Source organism: Aythya ferina (genome assembly GCF_964211825.1).
Source record: "Aythya ferina genome assembly, chromosome: W".
Lineage (NCBI taxonomy): Eukaryota > Metazoa > Chordata > Aves > Anseriformes > Anatidae > Aythya > Aythya ferina.
Window position 1 is genome coordinate 12,697,564 of NC_140313.1, and position 18,945 is coordinate 12,716,508.

Genomic DNA, 18,945 nt, shown 5'->3' on the forward strand with positions numbered 1-18,945 from the left:
CTAACTTTCTGTGCTGTCCTTCAGGCAGACATTTTCTGTTTGCCTTCTGAGAACTTTTAGATGAAAATCAGGGTCCTAAAATAGATGTAGATATAGATATATATAGGTATTGATAGATACAGAAATTATAGATATAGATACAGATATAAATAAAGATATAGCTGTGGATATTCATATTCATTTTAGTGTATCTTATACCATACATGAAACCAGAAGCCAAAGGCATGAAGTTCAAGAGGCTTGGAGTCTCATATCTTGGCACAGCAGAGCAAGGCCTACAGATGATGCCATGCTACTAATTATTAAGATTTTCTGCCTTCCATGTTTGTTATAGTTCCCTTTCTGCCTCATCGTGCTCTTGTCATGTTAACCCACCTTTCAACACACTACTATCTTGACTTTCCTTTGCTTCATAGCTCTGCTGCCACATATCAATGACCAATTATGTTTTGTTCAAAAGTAAGTATCTCAAGCAACTCAATAAATGGGAAGAAATGCCTATACCTCCCACTGCCTCCTCTTTTTTCTGTTTTGCATTCTCTGTGGAATCATAAACAAATCATTGGTAATGGCCATTTATTACTCCCTGCACCCATGACAAATGAGACTGATATTATGGCTCCTTAGCCACTAGTGTTTGCAAAATGGTTTAAAACCTACTGGGTCCATTCACAGCAAAACTCAAAGTCATTTTTATGGGCATAGATTTTGATAAATACATCCTTATATCCTGTTCCCCCCTCCCCCCTTTTTTTTTTCCTGGGGGTGATTCCAATGATTCCAACAAGTTAAAAAATCAGAAATTTTGGCTCCTAAATACAAAGAAAGATTGTACGTATGACTGGAGCACAAGGAGAGGAAGGAGAACTGACCCCAGGGTGTTTACAGTCACTTCTCCACCTTCATTCACCAGTGGCTCAAAGAAGCCCTTACACATATACACCATTGACAGAGTGTAGTACCCAGGTTTACTCTTGGGATACCGAAATAAGAAAGCTGCATCCTCAAAGAACAGCACTTAAATTAATCACAGGGGTGATGCCCCTCACCTTTGGCACAACTGGAGGCTAATGAAGCCCTATACATTTTTGAAACCCTGCCAGCTGTCCCCACAGAGCATTCCCCAGCATCGTGGCTGCACGCTCGGGGCAGCTCCTCCTGCCCTGTGTATGTGGAGCAGAGCAATGTCAGTGGGATTTGGGTGACCGTGACAGTCCTAATGGGATGGGGTGTGTTGTGCAGGAGAGATGGCATCAGTCTGGGGCCAGAGGGCTGATCTCAAGTTGTACTTTGGGTGAATTTGCATCTGAACCTAAGTCAAGAATGAGGACTGATCTGCATGCTTGGTTAAAAAGCAGACACCTCTCCCAGCCCTGTGCACAAGGCTCAGGCCATGTCTCTGTCATCCAAGAAAACACTGAATTGGCTGGGTTTTATTGCAGTGGTAGCCAGGCTCAGTCCCTGAAACAGTGCCTGTCTGCAGGAGAACAAGAGAACTTTGACAGATACCACAGATCGAGGATGCATCTCTCCCAGCACAACATGTGGAGTTCATTCAGCAGTCACCCACTCAGGGATGAATTCCGCTCCTCGGCATGCTCTTACCTCGTGTTTTGTGGTATGAAACCAACAAGTGCCATATAACAAATGAAGAGGGGAAAAAAGAGCAAGTGATTGTCAGTTGATGCCATGCTGCGTTTTGAGACAGGACATGAGCAGTTCTGCATCTTGGATATTTTCAGGAACTTAAAGATAATGTCCTCACCAAGGCTATCCTCAGGCTCCTGTGATCTTTGGGGAACTCAGAAATCAGGGGCCTACTGTTTTATCTCAAAACAATTGAGTTTGCTAGTTGTTACATGGTCGGGCTTCAGGTACCAATGAATTACTTGTGAAGGTCACGTTGGATTTGTGGGACAACATTAGCACTTACCTCCAAGGGAAGCAAGCCTTCTGTCAGGAAATTTATTTGAAAAATGGTTTATTATTTTCATGGGATGTGTCATTTGGTGATGCCAGGTGTGTGCCAGGCTGGTTGCCTGGGTATTAGTGTTGGATATTTCACCTCTGGTAATTATCAGCTTTGCATTAGGAGACCTTGAGTATGGACACATTTGACAAGGAAATACATCTGAAATCTCCCAGTAGCACTTGATAGTTGTTTCAAATAAATAAAAGAGGACTTATCTCCCCCGGACCCTGATGAGGTAGTCAGCAGCTTGCAGCAGATAGATTGCTACTTACCCAGTAACGTCAAGTGTCCTCCAGGCCCAGGAGAGGGAGATCACTTACTGCAGGGTCCCTGAGAGTTTAAAGAGCTAAGAAGGAATAAATATTCAACACAGAGTTCCAAGGTAGTATTGACGCGATGGTCTTTTGCCTCGATTTAAAAATAAATAAATAAATAAATAAAATCCTTTTGCAAATGATTCTGTTTTGTTTTCATCTTATTAAGTTTTAAATGTAACTTCTTTTAAATGCCAGCGACTTGTTTATGTTACTTTGAGTTATCATGTCATGGAAACCTCCCTTTCATTTTCAGGCAGAGCCTCAAAACTCAGTATCTTGATTAATAAAATATAAAGAGTTTATGCTATCTGTTTTTCCTGGCTTGAAAGAGCAATTTTCTGTTCCTGAGAAGACAGGTAGCATTGCTGAGAGGAGGAGATTTTTTTTTCCTCCCTGTGCTAGGGGCTGGCCTAGGGGATAAGATACGTGGACCAAAATCTCAGCCCTGCCAGAGACTTTCTGAGTGGTGTTGGCTGGATTCAAATGGTATGGCCTTACGTATCCCCAGGTCATGTCACATCTGAGACAGTCACTCCAGGTCTTTCCTAGACAGCTCTCTGGAGATGGTGCTTTGGTGGCTATAGATGGAGCCTGGGACCAGCAGACATTTGGATGTCTAAGTTTGATAACATTAATCCTTGTCTTCAAAAGTTGGTTCTTCTCCAAACTCCTCTTAAATGGGGGTAACAGCCCTTCCTTTTCACCCAGTCTTCTCTAACTTCCTCGGGGCTTCTCCATCTCAGCATATTGTTTGGTTTGGACCTGTTCTAATCAAGGGCTTTTGCTAGCCAATCCCTTTCCCGCTCCCTTCAACCCTTTGCAGACTCCCCTGCCCTTCTCTCCCCTTCCCTTTTATTTATTTAAGTTGTGAAAAGAACCAAAGGGGGTCCCCAGCATCCCACCGTCTAGGAGAGCTGCTTTCCCTACGGGGCAGCAGATGCTGTTTAACACTTAGAGTGTTAAAAGAGAAGAGGGAGCAAGAAAAAGAGGGAGAGCGAAGGCAGGGAGTGGAGGGGGGACAGAGAGCCTGAGCTGAATTGGAGGAATTTCCTCCCCCCTGTTGCCGAAGGGAGGTTTTTTGGACATCTGCCCAGACACATGCTGAGTTAAAGAAGCGGGATAAATTCTGGAAGAATGAATGGGGCAAGAGGAGGGGTCGGGATGATGGAGGGGAGTGTGGGCTATGGGGGGCCATCGCGGCCAGGCAGACAAAGAAGGTCTGTGGGGGGACACCAGAACGGCACCGTGTGTGTGTGTGTTTGTCTTTTTGCTTCTTTCTCCTGCCATACATTTCAACCACTGGCTCCTTATCACATAGCAGCGAGACCTCTTCGTTGGGCTGCGCCAGGCAGCTTGTCATCTCCTGAATCTTCCTCTGTATTGCCTCGAAGAGGCAGGTACCCGAGCGGATGTAAGTTGTAACCAGGCGGGGTGCATCAGGGCTGGTAAACACGTTTTGAACAGCGAGGGCGAGACAATTATTTGAGCAAAACTCATCGTGGGCTCTCTCCATCTCATGTCTCCAGGCAAGGTTGCGTGACTTTCTGAAAGATTCAGTGAGACAGGCAATTTCTGAGCACGATTCAGAGTGTATATGGGCAAAATTGTGTGGTCAGCTTGAATAACCCAGACAAAAGGTCAGATAAACTGCTCTGTCTGCAACAGACCTGGGATCTACAGGTCGCTCTCTGGATGGCTTGTTCCTGCAGCTTCTCAGCCCCCATGGTTTCAGGATGTCAGTCTCTCACCTCTTTCAGTTAGGCTCCTCATCCAATTGATCCCTAGCCCTGCTGGAATACAGATGTGGGCTAGGACTCATTCAGATTACGAGGCCACCAGCAAAACTGGGCCAGCAGCAAGCCTTGTTCAAAAGAGAGAAGCAGAAGCTGGACAGAAGAGAAAAGCAAAAGAGAGAAGCAGCAGTAGCAGTAACCCCTTCCTCGTGCTCCCTTCAGCCAAAGAAGTTTGTTTCATCGTCTCAGTCTCTGCTGGCCTTAAGAGCTATGCATCTGTGAATTACTCTGAATTTGCTAAAAGGCCTGCATAGCATCTTATGCACCTTAGGTAAATCACCACAAGGTGCCTCTGTGAATGTCTTTCCCAAACCCAGTGGCTCTGGTTATGAGTTCAGCTTCTTGAAGCTTACCTGAAAGTGAATCACACCTGAAGCAGGTTCTTGCAGCCTTTCTATGGATGAACTTTCCTCCTTTCACGTAATAGCAAGGACAGCCATTTATGCCAGTACAATACACAGATTTCTTAAATGATACGTCTTTGGTAAATGTGCTGACTGATTAACTCACTGAAAGTCCACATTATCTGGAGGCTGATTCTGGCTAGATCCAAAACTGAAGTTTGATCAGCTGTGATGGCTCCACTCAGTGTTTAATCACCTCACTCTTCATCACATTGTCTTTTGGTCCAAAAAATGCCTCAGTTGTCTACTACCAAAGCTTCCCTGCAAGTTTCAAGTTGTGTTTTTTAAAGGCAGTGGCTACTACAAGCCTGCTTAAAGGTAGAAATTTTCTCCTGAGATTTTAGTGAGAAGAAGACCCAAAAGTATGTTTGGTCCATTTGTTGTAATCATTATCATCGTCACTCACTTACAGTAACTAAAAATATTTTTTGTTGCTACAAAGCATAGTTAAATCAGTCTACTGGAAATGGAGGGTATCCTTCCTCCCACTTCAAGAAACAAATAAACAGAGGTATACCCAGAGCAGTTTAAAATATAACATTTTGATTGCATAGAACAAACACTGGTTTAATTCTTTCCTGAGTAAGTTGCTCTAACCCCTAAACTAAGCTGGAAGGAGCTAATCTTGAAAAGGAAAGGTGAGCAAAGTGGGTTCAAGTCTGTAACAATCATTATTATTATTTTGCATTGGGATGCAGTGGCTTAAAAAGAACTAGTGGAAGACAATAGTTATGTTTTGACTGCATCTAGCCTCTGCTGAGGCTTGCACAGGTGTACTGATTCAGTTGTTTCATTCATCTTCAGCATAACAACCCTTGCTTGGTAACAAAAGATTCAATTAGGCGTTCAAATCAGTTCATGTTTTGCACCACTGAAATGCAGTTGAGCTTCAAAATAAAAAGTCAAAACTTTAAAAACAAATTGCCAGTTATGGTGCTATTGGGAATCTTTATCAAGAGAAGCACATTGGATGTGCAGATCCAGATAAGCCAGATATTGGCCAGATGTCGGTGGGTAATATTTAAGAAGGCCAAAAGTATGGCTTTTAAGTGTTGTAAACTGGAATAGCTGTAGGAAATACTGCTTCTGTTCCCAGCAAACTGGGACAGTTATGGCCAATTGAGTCCAAGGGCTGGACTAGAAAACCTGGGAGACCTGTGAGTCAAAGGAACAGATAAAAGACTTAAGAGGATGAAGGCTTGGGCTCTGAAAAGTTCCAACTCAAACTGTTCCTCCAAGGCAAATCTGTCCTCCATTTCTCCTAGCCATCATCACAAGGGAGCTTTTAGGACCGTTAGCTTCACTTCCATAGAAGTTATGAAAATTGTTCCATCAGGTTTTGCCAGTTTTATTATTTTTGTGGGTAAAATTGTGATTCTGTGACTATGAAAATCAGGTTGGTGGGGGACAATTTGTATTAGAACACAGGGATATGCACATCAGGGTTATTAACAGAGCATCCCTCCTTGGTGCTGTGTTAAAGGGAGACTCAGACTCTGGTTCCCCCTGCTACCTCACTCCCAATGAACAAGATTTTAAAATTTGGGTTTGCTTCTATTTTGAATGGACATGAGAAAAGATATTGGAGCTATTGAAGTGGGAAGTTGGTAAGCACCTTGCCGTGGCTTGCCCAGCTGTGCTGTACCACCTGCTATGGATCTGGAAGAGGATTTCAGCCTCCAGGCTTTCTGGCCACGTCCCTTTTGTACAGCTCTAGCTTTATATTTTTCTCAATATTATAAATAAATATAAGTGGGAAGAATGAGGAGAGCATTCGGAAAAGGCACCTTATCTTTAAAAATTCACTTATTTTAGCCATTTGATGTCAAACTTTTAAAGCACACAGTAGTGTTTTTCACAGGTACTGCTTGGAGGGCTGGTCTATATAGACCAGCACACATTTTGTGCTAGGGCAGCACTCCCCGCTTTTATCAACATAGTATAACTACAGTAAGTCATGTAATATCTGGCTTGTGCACAGTTCTGCTAATTAGGATGCCTGTAAAGATATTTTTCCCATTCTCACATAACTGCACTCTAGAAGCCTGTTTACCCTGATGTAATTCTATCCATGTAGTAAGAGTGGTGCAGTTTCTGCGTGGTGACTAATTCTAATCTACATAAGTTTAAGACAAAGACAACCGGTTAGTGTCTCGAGGCCATGTTAGCTTTCCCAGTGTGTTGTTTGTATGGTGCCAGGGTGGTCAGTGAGTCAAGCCACTAAGTACATTGTTGTGTGTGTGGAAGGGAATAGAGACCCAGATTGCATATGTCTAAGGTTTATGAATTCATCTACAGCTCTATGCAATGCCTATGTGGGAATGAGTGGCCCCTAGCACTGAAATTTGGTCACCCCATCAGAGCATTGACCAAACGTACTTCCTCTGTTAGAGGTGGAGGATACCGGTCCTCGAACAGAGGTGAGTGTTTCCAAACCAGAATGGAGCTATAATTATAAAGGAGGGCATATGATCAACTTTCGTTCCACATATTCAGATGGGATGATTTTGTTTCGCAAAGTTGGTATCCAGCTCTATCTAAATAAATATGTTGGCCCCTTCCCAGAAGGGATAAAATTTTATACGCATCACTGCTAGCTCTTTTCCTGATGATGGCTGGCTCAAGAGCTGAGCCCTGACGCCATGTTTACTAGCTACTACTAATACTTAGCTTAGGTATTGAGCGTAAAGAGTGGGCCAGCTTCTTTAAGCAGCCAGGAGGCTGACCTGCCTGCATAGAGACTGGGGCTGACAGTGTCCTTTGTCAAGCTTTGATTACAACAGTGCTGGCAAAGCCACCATTGTGTTTGGCGCTTGTTGGTTTCTGGTTTGCTCAGCTGTGCTGCACACTGAAATGAAAAACATCTGGTTGACTCACACACTGTTTAGACTGGTTACACAAAAGCATGATGTTATGCAACCCAGACCTGCTATCCCATTTCTTCCTCTTCTGAAGCATTTCATATTTTGCTTTTAATCACATCGGACAGACGGCTGGACGTCTTCCAGGTGCTATTGCTCAGATGGTGAGCCTTGTGCTTGACCTGTCAGCACAGGTCAGCCTGCCACCACCTCATTGTGTTGCAAGAACGCCTTGTGTCTTTTTTTCCTTCTGTACCCATGAAGCTGAGCAGCGCTAACTCGTGCCAGGAGACCAGCTGTGGAAGATGGTGAAGTTCCTTTCTGAAACACAGTGAACTAGTTCAGGCAGTGTGTTTAGCTCACACACTTCTTGGTCTTTTCCCATTTGACTTCAGGCTTCCCAGCAGGCTGGACATAGCTGATAACCCCTGTCCCCCAGCTTCAGAGCAGCCTGTCTTTCCCCCAACGCCTGTGTGAGATGATCCACCTGGGGGAAACATCACGGCAGAAGGAGTTCAGCACAGGATTTCTGGCTGCTTTACTTCTATCGTCCTCTGTGGTGTGCTTTTGGTAAATCGCACAAGTGTGCATCTTCGTTGGGCTGTCTTTTCAGCTCTGAAGTGAGCAGGTTTTTCTGAGCAGGGTGATTGTGAACAGCTCAACAGTGGAAAATGCCAGCGCTGGCCACTTGCTTCCCACCAGGCTCATGTATGCTGAAAATCAAGTTTAGTAGCTCAAGCTCTCTAAGTTCAGCTTTTAATTAAAATGCATAATTTAATGTTAGAGACCTCATTCTCCAAGAAGGGTACCATTATAAATGCCCACATCCAACCTGGATTGCTGAAATTGGCATATTGCCTCTATTACATTAAAGATAGCAAAACCAAACTGACTTATTATTGTAATGGTTTGCCAAGCAGACACTGTCTTTATCCCAGATATAAAAAAAATAATGAAACAATGCTCATTGGATTTGACTTATTTTGTATGTAAACTGATGCAACAGCATAGCGTGACTGTAGGAAGGGCTGTTGAATGCAAGCCTACACGCTCATGTCAAATCGTGCAAGGCTGTCGCAGGGAGCCAACTGGGAACTATGCACAATGGACTGGCCTAAACTCCTCCTCCGGATGCTCCTACAAATTATTGCCACTGCCTACATGGATTATGTGGTATCTGATCAGTATTCCTCCTCTTTTACGTATTCGTGTGTGTTTCTGTGTTTGTGTCTGTGCATGTGCATGTATGAAGAGCACTTAATATATAAAAGAGAGGTTAATGAAGAAAACTAATTAGTGCTCGTTATCTCAGGAGTTCATGCTGATTTTCTCTACTGTCCAGTTCATGCCCTCTTTATAAGGATCTCCTTTTATCCTGTGGTAGACTTTGCTACAATCCTGAGCTTCACCAGCTGAGATGGAGGAATGGCTCCTCTAATTTGCTTAAAGTGGTCCAGTCTTTGGAATCTGGATTGCTCTGGTTCATATCTTAATAACTTTCATGCCTTCAGATGGATCATTTAAAATGTACCCCTGGATCTTCCTCCCATGGCTAGCAACTTCCATGATGTGCTTGGACAGACAGGGAAAACCTCCCAACCCAAGCCTCAAGGACTTCTTTGGTCCAGGAGAGGAGCCTGGGGTTAGCTCTGAGGTGCATGCACATACATAGGCACACACTGCTTGATTCACTATTTCTCGTGTCTCCCTTTCACCTATTAGTGTCCTCTGAAGTATCAGGTTACCTTGCCAGTGGAAATATATGAGCAAGCTCTGTGATACACTGTAACTGTAATAGCAGATCATATAATTTTCCCCCGAAGGCTTGTTGCAGACTATGTCAAGTCATTTGTATTTATGACAGCTTGGGGGTGATTTAGTGCAACCCCACTTTGATAAAAGCCATTTAGAGCTCATAAATATGGGTGACACACTGCCTTCTTGGCTCAGATTTTAAATGGAGAGCTGCATTTGCAATACCATTGAGCTTTTGTTGTTTGGGGGCAAGAAAGGTAAGAAGTAGAAGCAAACAGGAAATGGAAGGAGGGTGGGAAATGCCAAAGGGTGATGAAGAAATGAAGGATGTTGCCATGTTTGGAGCCTCTCCAGCCTGAAATGTGCCCTCTTCTCTGCATCTCATGGTCATCTCCTTGGAGCAACCTCCGCTGGCAGGAGAGGGCTCTGTGCAGAGAAACCTCCCTGAGGCCATGAGAAGACACATGGCAGTGGAAAGGTCTATTTGCTCTACAAGGCATTTATCTCCTCTTTTCAAAATGTGATTAAATCATACCCACATCGCAATACGTTATCAATATTGCTAGCTTGGGAAACTTCCCCAGCAACCCCAGCACCCCAGTTCCTTCCTGTGAGGGGCAATATTTTTTGGAGATGTCTTCACGGCCTTTCTCACTGATACTGGGGGAGAGGGCAACAGCTTGACAGTGACTCCAGCCAGCCTCCAGCTAAGAGCAGCACAGCATCATCCTTAAACTCTTGACCACAGTCTCCCAGCTCTGCTGTGCAGTCCTCAGACAATGTACACGCTTTCCACTTGCATCAGTTTTTTGCCAGAATTCATTTATTTTGCTTTTTGCCCAGCTGGCTAGAAAGGAAGCGGGCTCCCCATGTCGGGGGAACAGGAATTTAGCGCTCGGTTTTCACAGTAATAATAATACAAAAGACTTCCATATGCTAGCAAGTTTTCTTTCAGCTTGGGTCTTACAGTTGCATGCTGTTTTTTTACTTAATTTCAAGGAGACATTTCACGAGTATATTTATATTCTGTAACTAGTTTTCTAAGGAGGTAGACAATTTACAGTCAGCAATAAAAGATACTTAAGCCCAGCATAGAGCTGTCAGATTTTATGTGCTAGGCTTAAATTGATTATTGATGGAAGCAAGTAGGAAGGTTGTTCTTGGAAAATTATATTTTTTTCATAATTTGTAATGCCCAAAGGAACCTGAGCATCGCAGCCCACTGAATTTCACAGGGAGATGAATGTCTTTGTTTTAACCATGAGAATTCCAAAGAAGTGTTGTTCGTGTTTGTAGTCACTGAGAGAGTCAGAACGTGAGCCCAGGTGGGTGTCTGACCATCAATCCACTTCCTTCTCTTAAGCAACCAGTGTTGATCCATATGAATGGCTGGGAACTGTACTGGGGAATGTATCTAACATGTTCAAGTCTTTAATGGCATAATTATTGATTGCAGGGAGATGAGGACTGGGATACTTAGTTTTGTGTTGGCAGCTATTCTGCTCATGGAACTGATGTTCAGGGGTATGGGCCACCAAATTAAACTAATCAAGCAAGGACTTAATAGCATCTGCCTGTAGCACTAATACAGATCTTTTTCAGAGTTTTACAAGTGCAAAAGCTTTTAGGTCGTGATTTAGAAGTTTGAATGTCACTTGTGAAAGTTACCTCCCAAATCTGTACAGCAAAGGCATTTTAGCATATACCTGTATGTTTGAAACACAGTTAAAAGATTTAAGCTAATCACTTTTTAAGCACTTCATCTTTTTGGAGTGTTCTTTATAAATTATTGTGATTTTATTTTTTATTTTAAGCTATCACAACATCAGGCAAAACAAATCTTGCCTGCCTTTCAAGACATTCCCGCAGCGTGATGCCAGATACGCACAGACAAATGCTGTACACAACGATTAAATCTTACATTTCAAATAACCAGTTTACCAGTCTGCCATTATTAATGTCCTCTGAGATGGACAGTGTTTATGCATTGCACTGTTGGTTTGGTGCTCACAGCAGCAAACCCAACACTTTCTTTGTGACCCTTTCTACTGAAAACTGTTCATCTCCCAACCTGATCAGGCTTTGCACATCCTCGCAGAGGCTTCAGAGGAGCACTGCGCACAGCAGAGGACCTCTGCCACCCAGGCACGGCCATGGAGAAGGGGCTGAGCTCAGAGAAAAGCTTTGAAGCCTCAGCCCCAGGTCTTCTCCATCAGCCTCAGCTGGTCCACAGCTGCACCCCTCTGCGCTGCCTTTGGGGCTCCCACCCAGCGCCTAAGCAAGCGAAGCCAAAGGAATTAAAAGGCAGAGTGCTTTTCATTAAGCAAATGAAAATAAACTCACAGTCCCTGCCCCGAAGACTGTACACTGTAATCAATGGCAGCATTAATGGGGAACTTCAGTGCACTCAGAGGAACAGTAAAACATGCCTGATGGGACCTCAAAGACAAGACAGCCAGTAAATTACTTACTTGGCTTCGTTTTCATTAGCCATTAGAGCAGACTAATGGCACTTACCTTACCCCACCAGAGATTAGGTAGTCATCACTAACACAGTGCTCTGGATGAATATAAAAAAAAAAAAGGAGCATCCCAAAGGAGCATCCCATCCCTCCCATTCTTGTCTTCTGCTTGCAGCAGGTGAGAAGGTGGCCCAGGGCAGTGGGACGGCAGCATCCCTGCCTTTCACGTGTTGCGTCCAGGTCTGGTTTGGATCCCAAGCAAGCACTGTTGGAGATGTCAGCCAACATTTGGTGCTGCACAGAGAGCACTGTGATGCTCAAAGCCCGCTCCGCAGCCTGCGCCACGGGACCCATCTGCTGCTGGCACACGCAGGGCATGGAGCAGGTTGGACACCGCTGCGCGGGGAGGTTAGTGCAGCACCTCTCTGCACCATGCCTGGATGGGGCTGCTGCCATTTATCTTTACACGCAGTTTTATTAAAATTAGATCCTACAGACTTTGCCACGTGGTTTTTTTTTTTTCATTAAACAGGCTGATTTGGTCTCTGCTGACTCGAAAAGCCAATCAACAAGCCCTCTGAATCTTTGATCTATTTTTCTGCTTAGCTGTTCTCTAAAGGCTCAATTTCCTCTCCTGTCATGCTTTAGAGAGGGGGAAAATACACAGACTAGTGTGGGAAAGGAATTTGCAGGTGGCTCCACGCTGTTTCACACGTCCCTGAATTAGAGATAATGAGGAAACAAGTGGTAGAAACAAAAACTTGAGCAAGGTTGAGATAAAGTAACTGGGCTACAGTGTTAAAGATGAGCTTTGGGCAGTGGCCAATTGCCAGCTGGCTTGAGGTGTGTGTCTGAGGGTCTCTAACCAATTGTATGACAGATTCGGGCGCGTGGACAGTGTGTGGGGCTACGGGGAAAGTATATGTAGTAGTGAACAAGGGCAATAAAGGTCTCCTGTTCAAGAGCCATCAGGAGTCCATGTCTTGCATCCCTTCAGACTAGTCCCCAAGTTATAATACAATTATTTGGTGCAAGGGATTTTTTTTTTCCACTTGAATAAATTAGTTATTAATTAAAGCTTTTTGATGTAGTGCGAAAGGAGTTATATTTGATACCAACAGCTGTATGCTGTTTGATTTATAGTCCTTTGGGGTGTTGTTGGTTACAGCAATCCATTCCTTCCCCTTCCCCCACAAAACACACACACACACTTCAAAGACCATTAAGCTCGTACTGTGTTTTCAATTAGAAGGAGAATCTTTTGTTGTTGTTACTGTTTTCACTTTTCTATCTCTTGCTTTAAAGTTGTGGTGGGAACAGAGGAACAGCATTCCCCTACCGTGGAGGCTTCCCCAAGGGTGAAGTCCAGCAGCAGTGCAGACATTGGCAACACCGCTGGGGTAAAGGCTCTGCTGGGGACTGGTCCTAAACTTGCTTCCTTGGCTTAGCATGGTGCTTCTGGAGCAGTAGGCATTCCCAGAGGATTTCCTCCGGTCTCCAGTTGAAGCAGGTTAAGCTGCTGCTGTGAGAACTGAGCCTAATTTCCAGGTAACACATAAAGTATTTGGAAGCTGCGTGATGGGTTTGGGTTGAAGTATCACCATGATCTTCAACCTGGGCAGGACTGGAGACTCAGGCAGGAAAGAGGATGAGATAAAGGACCTTCGGTTCAATATCTAGTTGGAATTATAGAGAACACAACAGAAAATGGTCGTGGAAGAGGTGAATTATTTCTTTCTTCTAACCCTCTACAAAGAGTAGCTCAAATATGAAGTGCCTTTGGTGTTCTTACTTAACTGACAGAGTTGCCTATTGCTAGTTTCCCAGAAATTCCTCATCCCACCTGCTCAGCTGTGACTGTCTCACTGGGCCAGCGAGGCTTCATGGCAGGAGGACGTGGCATCTGAAAGGCTACACAGAGTACACAGAGGCTTCTTCTCTCCCATCCCTCACCAGCAAGGAGGAGAGTGGGCTCGGAAGAGCACTGGTGGCTTTTGGCTCCTTAACATGGTGTCACCTGCTGATTAAGGAGGAGCTTTTCTGTACATGGTGCTGTTTTCAGTCAATTCCCAGCATGGTGTGCATTAGCTGTAATGGAAGTGGCTGGGGAGAAAGCGTGTTTCTTCACCTTGGTTTGCAGTTGGGTTCCTGAGTCTCAGAAGTGGCAGTGGGATTTTCAGTGCTGTGGACTAACACGTAGGGCACCTGTTACAGACGATCCAAGCTCCACTGAGCAAGGTAACTCAGCCAGCTTCCCATTAGGAGGAGAGAGAAAGCCCTGCTTCTCCAAAAAATCCCTATCCCAGGCAAGGCTGTCCTACTGCTGCCATTTATTTTGTTTTAATCCAATGGGGGGGGGGGAATGGGTCTTAATTAATTTCCTTCTACTCCAGGCTCAAGAGGAAAACCCGCTTCGGGACAAATTAATGCAATCAAAATCTGCAGGCTGTGAGGCTGCTGGCAGAGTTCCCTGTTTGTGAGCAAACAAGTGCAAGTTTACAGCTTTCAAGGATGGAAGAGGCATTCCTGAAAGATGGTAGCTGGAGGCGTGGGCTTTCAGTGAACAAGAAGAATAGGGAGGCTTCCTCCTGTTCCCTGCCTACCCCAGGCAGCCCGGCTGTCATGGTGGCCACGAATCCTTTCTCTAACTGAGGAGTCTGAGTCAGGGCTGAAGGAAAGGGCTGTATGATGGTGGAGAGCAGCCCTGCTGGAGACGGGTGGCCAGAGAGGAGCAGAGCTACCTGTGCCACATCACCAGGGAAGGGCTTATTTGCTCTCACTGCAGCAGAGACTCATCCTTCCTCTGCTATCCATGCTATCCTGCTATTTATTTATTCAGAAAAATAGTATTACTTTTCCCTTCTTGCTACCTCTGCTGTAGTGATGGGGGCCAGCAACACCTGCCTACATAACCCAGCTTTGGGAGTGCCACATTTATCATGTTTTTGAGAATCCTTTTTTTTTGCTTTACACACAGCACTCTGTACACATTCATGGACTTTCCAGGTGGGTTTTAGGCCACTGAGATTGGCAGGAGTGTTGGGGGAATGCCCACCCATCTCAGTGTGATGGTAAATACCTTCCAGTTTTAGTATTATTTAGCTTGTTCCAACAACCTATTCTAGGAAGAACTTATTTATCTAAGGATATGTTTAATGTTTTTGTTCTCAGGACTGTAGAAAATGCATTTTCTGAGTTGCTGAGGGACTTTCTATTTGCTCTATATGTTTGTTTTAGTTGGTCCTGCAGAAGTACAATATTTTCAGCTTCTTAAACAGAATTGATAGCAGAATACAAAAAGAGAGATTGTTCATGAGGAGTTTTATTTATTTTCCCTTAACATGTAGTTATTTTTCAGTTTCTGGTTATTTTCTGTTTTACCTCTTTGGGTTTAGTTGAAGAGGGGAAAATACATGGTTATCAAATAAGAAAATTAGAATTTTGCATACATGGAATAAAATACATGTTTTCAGTTGTCTGCATGTTGCCTTCTTGCTAGAAACCAGGATGGATATCTTATGGATGTCTCCATTTGCCTTACTTCTGCATTACTAATTGAGGACTTTGAACCAAGACTGTCTTGACTTTAGCTAGCAGAAAGAAGTAGGCATTGAAGAGCAGGAATAACATCTCTGCCAAGCACTCAGACAAGCTATGCTGAGCTTGCCCTTGCGTGACACTCTGGTGGTGCTTCATACATATAGCAAGGTGCTATATTCTTCTGAGCTAGCTGAAGAGGTGATACTATTAGACTGTTGATACCAAGCAACCAGCCTAAAATATTGGCTGCTGAATTATTCAGACATTTGGAGAGCAAGGAGAGAATAAAAAAGTATGTTAGCCGTGCACGTTTCTGCAGATATATGGACCCATCCAAAGTTATGGGTGAAAAACAGAAAACCAGAGTGAGGGGAGTGAAGGAAAAGCGAGAAGGGAGAGTACAAATGTGGGCACCGAAGAGGGCAAACCAGCAGCACACAGTGACAGGGAGGTGAAAGAGGGAGCCAGAGAGGAGCGACTCGGGGCCATGTCTGGGTGTCAGAGTTAATGTACAGGGATGGGGAGGAAGAAGGAACATGGTGAGAACTGAGCCAAACTGTGCGCAGGGCCATGAGATGAATTTACTTGGGGAGAAACAGAAAGGGTTGGTGTTATTTGTCCTTCTCCTGAATAAACTGCAGGAGCAGTTAGTAGGGTGTGTATGGCAGGGCAGTGGCAGTGACTCTCATGTGTAGGTTATTTAAACTTTCCCAGTTTGGGAGACCACCTTGTTTTCTTGCCTATGAAGACAAGTGTTTTTACGTTCCCAATGTTTTCCATTATTAAAGGTTCTCATGACTTATTTATTTATTTTTTTTTTAACAAAGCTGTAATTTCTCCATTATTTGAAAAAGAGCCTTTGAATTTTGGCAGGGACAAAAGCTCTGCAGCTGTAGACATGCCTTTCCCTTCTCCCATGAAACTCCCCTCCGTTCTGGCTGAGTTATGAGCTGTTCAAGATTCCCATTCCCCATTTCTCACTCATGTTTCTCAGGAAAATGCTAGCTCCCAAATCTGGAGCTTGAATGAGAATAAAATAATCAGGCAGCAACTTTCGTTAAAGCATATGTAAAGGGGATGAGTGTTATAAAGAGACCCGTGGAAGTGGCTTTCAGTTCTGGAGCAGACGAGGAGGTAGACAGCAAAAGAGTTTTAGCTTTATAGGCTTTCCTAATTAGCATCTGCAGCTGAGGAAATAACCTAAGACATTTTCCACAAGTATTCATTAGCTGCTGGATTTTTATAACCTTGATTGGACTTTGTACACTTTCTCCCACCATCCTGTCATGTTTGCTCTTGACAAATATTCCAGCAAACATGTTTTTGGGCCGGAAGTGTTTGTGGAGGCTGTGAATTCTGTAGAATATTCCTGAATAGTGCTTTTAATATTCCCACTGGAAACCTGCTTCTAGGGATTGTAATGTCCCTCTGTTCAAGAGACAAACATCGCCACTGTGTCAAACAGACATGTAACAGCTTATGAACTGGGAAGAGATCAAGAAGAGTATTTAGACAGGAATTTCAAATACGTATTTTTAGGCAAATAGCAATCTGCTACTAGTTCACAAATCAACACTCTGAATATGTCAAATGCCTGTCTCTTCTGCAGTGCCCCATTTCTTGGATTTAAGTTCACCAGCAAATTTTGAAAGTAAAACCAAATAGTTTATTTGTTATTCTCCTCAGTTTCTCTCAGTGAAGAAAATATTTATTTATTTATTCTTAAATCTGTTCTGCTTAGAATAGCTTCCATAACATTGTTTTTTATTGACTCATCTCTAAATAAGAGACTCTTGCTCTTGACTCCTGCTTAGATGAATGATTTCTAAGGCTTTTCTTTTTGTGACAGTGTTGAATTGGTCGATGTTTGTATTAAGCTTTCCTAAGTGCACTATTAAATGGGCAAAACTTCAACAATAAACAGGCTGACTGGCTCAGTGATAAATTGAAGAGAGGGGGAGATGTGTATTTTTAGACAGAAGAATCATCATGGAAATTGTCCAATTGCCACGCAGTTGGAGAAGGGCTATGTGGAAATATTCTTCAAATAGGTACCAGACATTAGCTGTTCTTAAATCAATGAGACTGTGCTTTAGAAAAAAGAATCAATAACAACAGCAAAAACTTGTCTGGCCAATGCCTATCTTGTCCTAAGGCTTGCCTAGGATCTAAGCATTCCTTGTAGTTTTAGAAGCAAAACCTTTAGGTTTTAAGGGCTCTTAAGTTCCCTTTGTCATTGTGACTCACGAGCAGGATTGAACATTTTACCATTCCTCTACATGAGAAAAAGATAAGGACAATTACAAAGGCAAATAAAAGTAAAGCAACCCTCATGGACCTTTTTGTTGTTTTGTCCAGGATTGGTGATATTATTAAAAAATGAGTCAAGACAAGCGCATTCCCAATTTTCCCTCCTTTTCAGAGGGAAATCATATTTTTGTAGAGGATCTTGTGAGTGGTTATTTTGAGTGAAAATGGATGGCATCTCTGTTCTGTTTCTGTCAGTGAGCAAGCAGGACTGAAGTCCTCTGCATGGGGACAAGCTCAACCCTCTGTGCTTCCATCCTGCCACAAAGCAGCACACACCAGCAGACCCAAGAGATAATTACCAGCTTCACAAATTGCCAGACACGTCCCCAAGGACGTGTGTATTTGAGCTGTCTATTTGAGCTGCAAGCACAGGGAAGTGTTGGGTTCGGGGTCCAGAGCCTGTTCCCAGCTCTGCCACTGCCCGGCTCCAACCCACAGCAAAGCTGTACCTCTTCCCTGATCTGCACGAGGGAGATAGCAGTATCGGTCTCACAGGGGGTGCTAAGAAGCTTAGTTCATTAGCGTTTACAAAGTGTTTCTAGATCCTCAGATGGAAGGTTCTATAAACAGGCAAAGTATTACTAATTGCCAGCTTACACTAACTACTAAAGGGAAAACAAGGATGGCTGGAAGGAAGGAAGACACGAAATTTGTGATGAGATGCATCAGTTTAGTGTCTTTAAGTTAAACAGTTTAGCGGTCTGACTTCCCATTGCCATTATCTTAAAAATCTCCAGTTGTTTAGATTGGTGCAATATTTGACCTCCAGTTTACTTTGGGGAAAATCAAGGCACATCTGAGTCTGAGAATCAGGCCTCCTATGCTAAAGAATAAATCATAGGCCTAATTTGGGTGACCTTTCCTGAATTTACACCATGAGGTTGCACTGATGTAAATGGAATGAATTCTGGTTTGCAGAACATGACATCAGTGATTGTGTTCAGGGTTTACAGCAAAATGCATCAGAAAAACAATTTTGCACATCTTTACAGCTAAGAAGCAAACTGTGATACTAATGTACTAATGTTCAGAGCATTTCAGAGCATATGGGTAGGGTTTTTTTGTTTACGTGGTTTGGTTTCATGGTTTTTGTCCTCTTCTTTCAGCTCTGGCAGGGAACAACAGAGACCGTCTTATTCAGTCCTTTCCCCTTTCTGAGTTCCCTGCAATACCACAGTAATGTCGTGGTTGGGTTCCCAGTTAACTTTTTGTTGGCATTTTGGGAGGCATCAGGAATGAAAATAAGTTGTGTAACTTCTGTTGTTTGTATTTATATATATTTTGTTATTTGTATGCATTTTTCTGTAAAGCCTGATCCCATAGGACCAAGATCTGTGATAGGTTCCTTTAGAAATTAAGGACACAGAAAGTGCTCTTCACTTTTTAAAATACACCACCTTTTATTTTTTCACAGTGTTAAAAAAAGTAAATAAATATTAGTGGGTAGCCATTTCCCAGTAATCCTCCAAAGGGTGAAATCCACAGCTGGTATAAATTGGCAGAGCTCTGTTCTAATCAGGGCAATGCTATT

The 18,945-nt window shown here is 43.5% G+C and overlaps 1 protein-coding gene across 11 annotated transcripts in view; it reads left to right on the forward strand.

The window, feature by feature from the left end:
• The window catches only part of LOC311426258 (SET-binding protein-like), a 403,872-nt gene that overhangs the window by 126,758 nt on the left and 258,169 nt on the right, over nucleotides 1-18,945 (forward strand). The window lies entirely within an intron of this gene.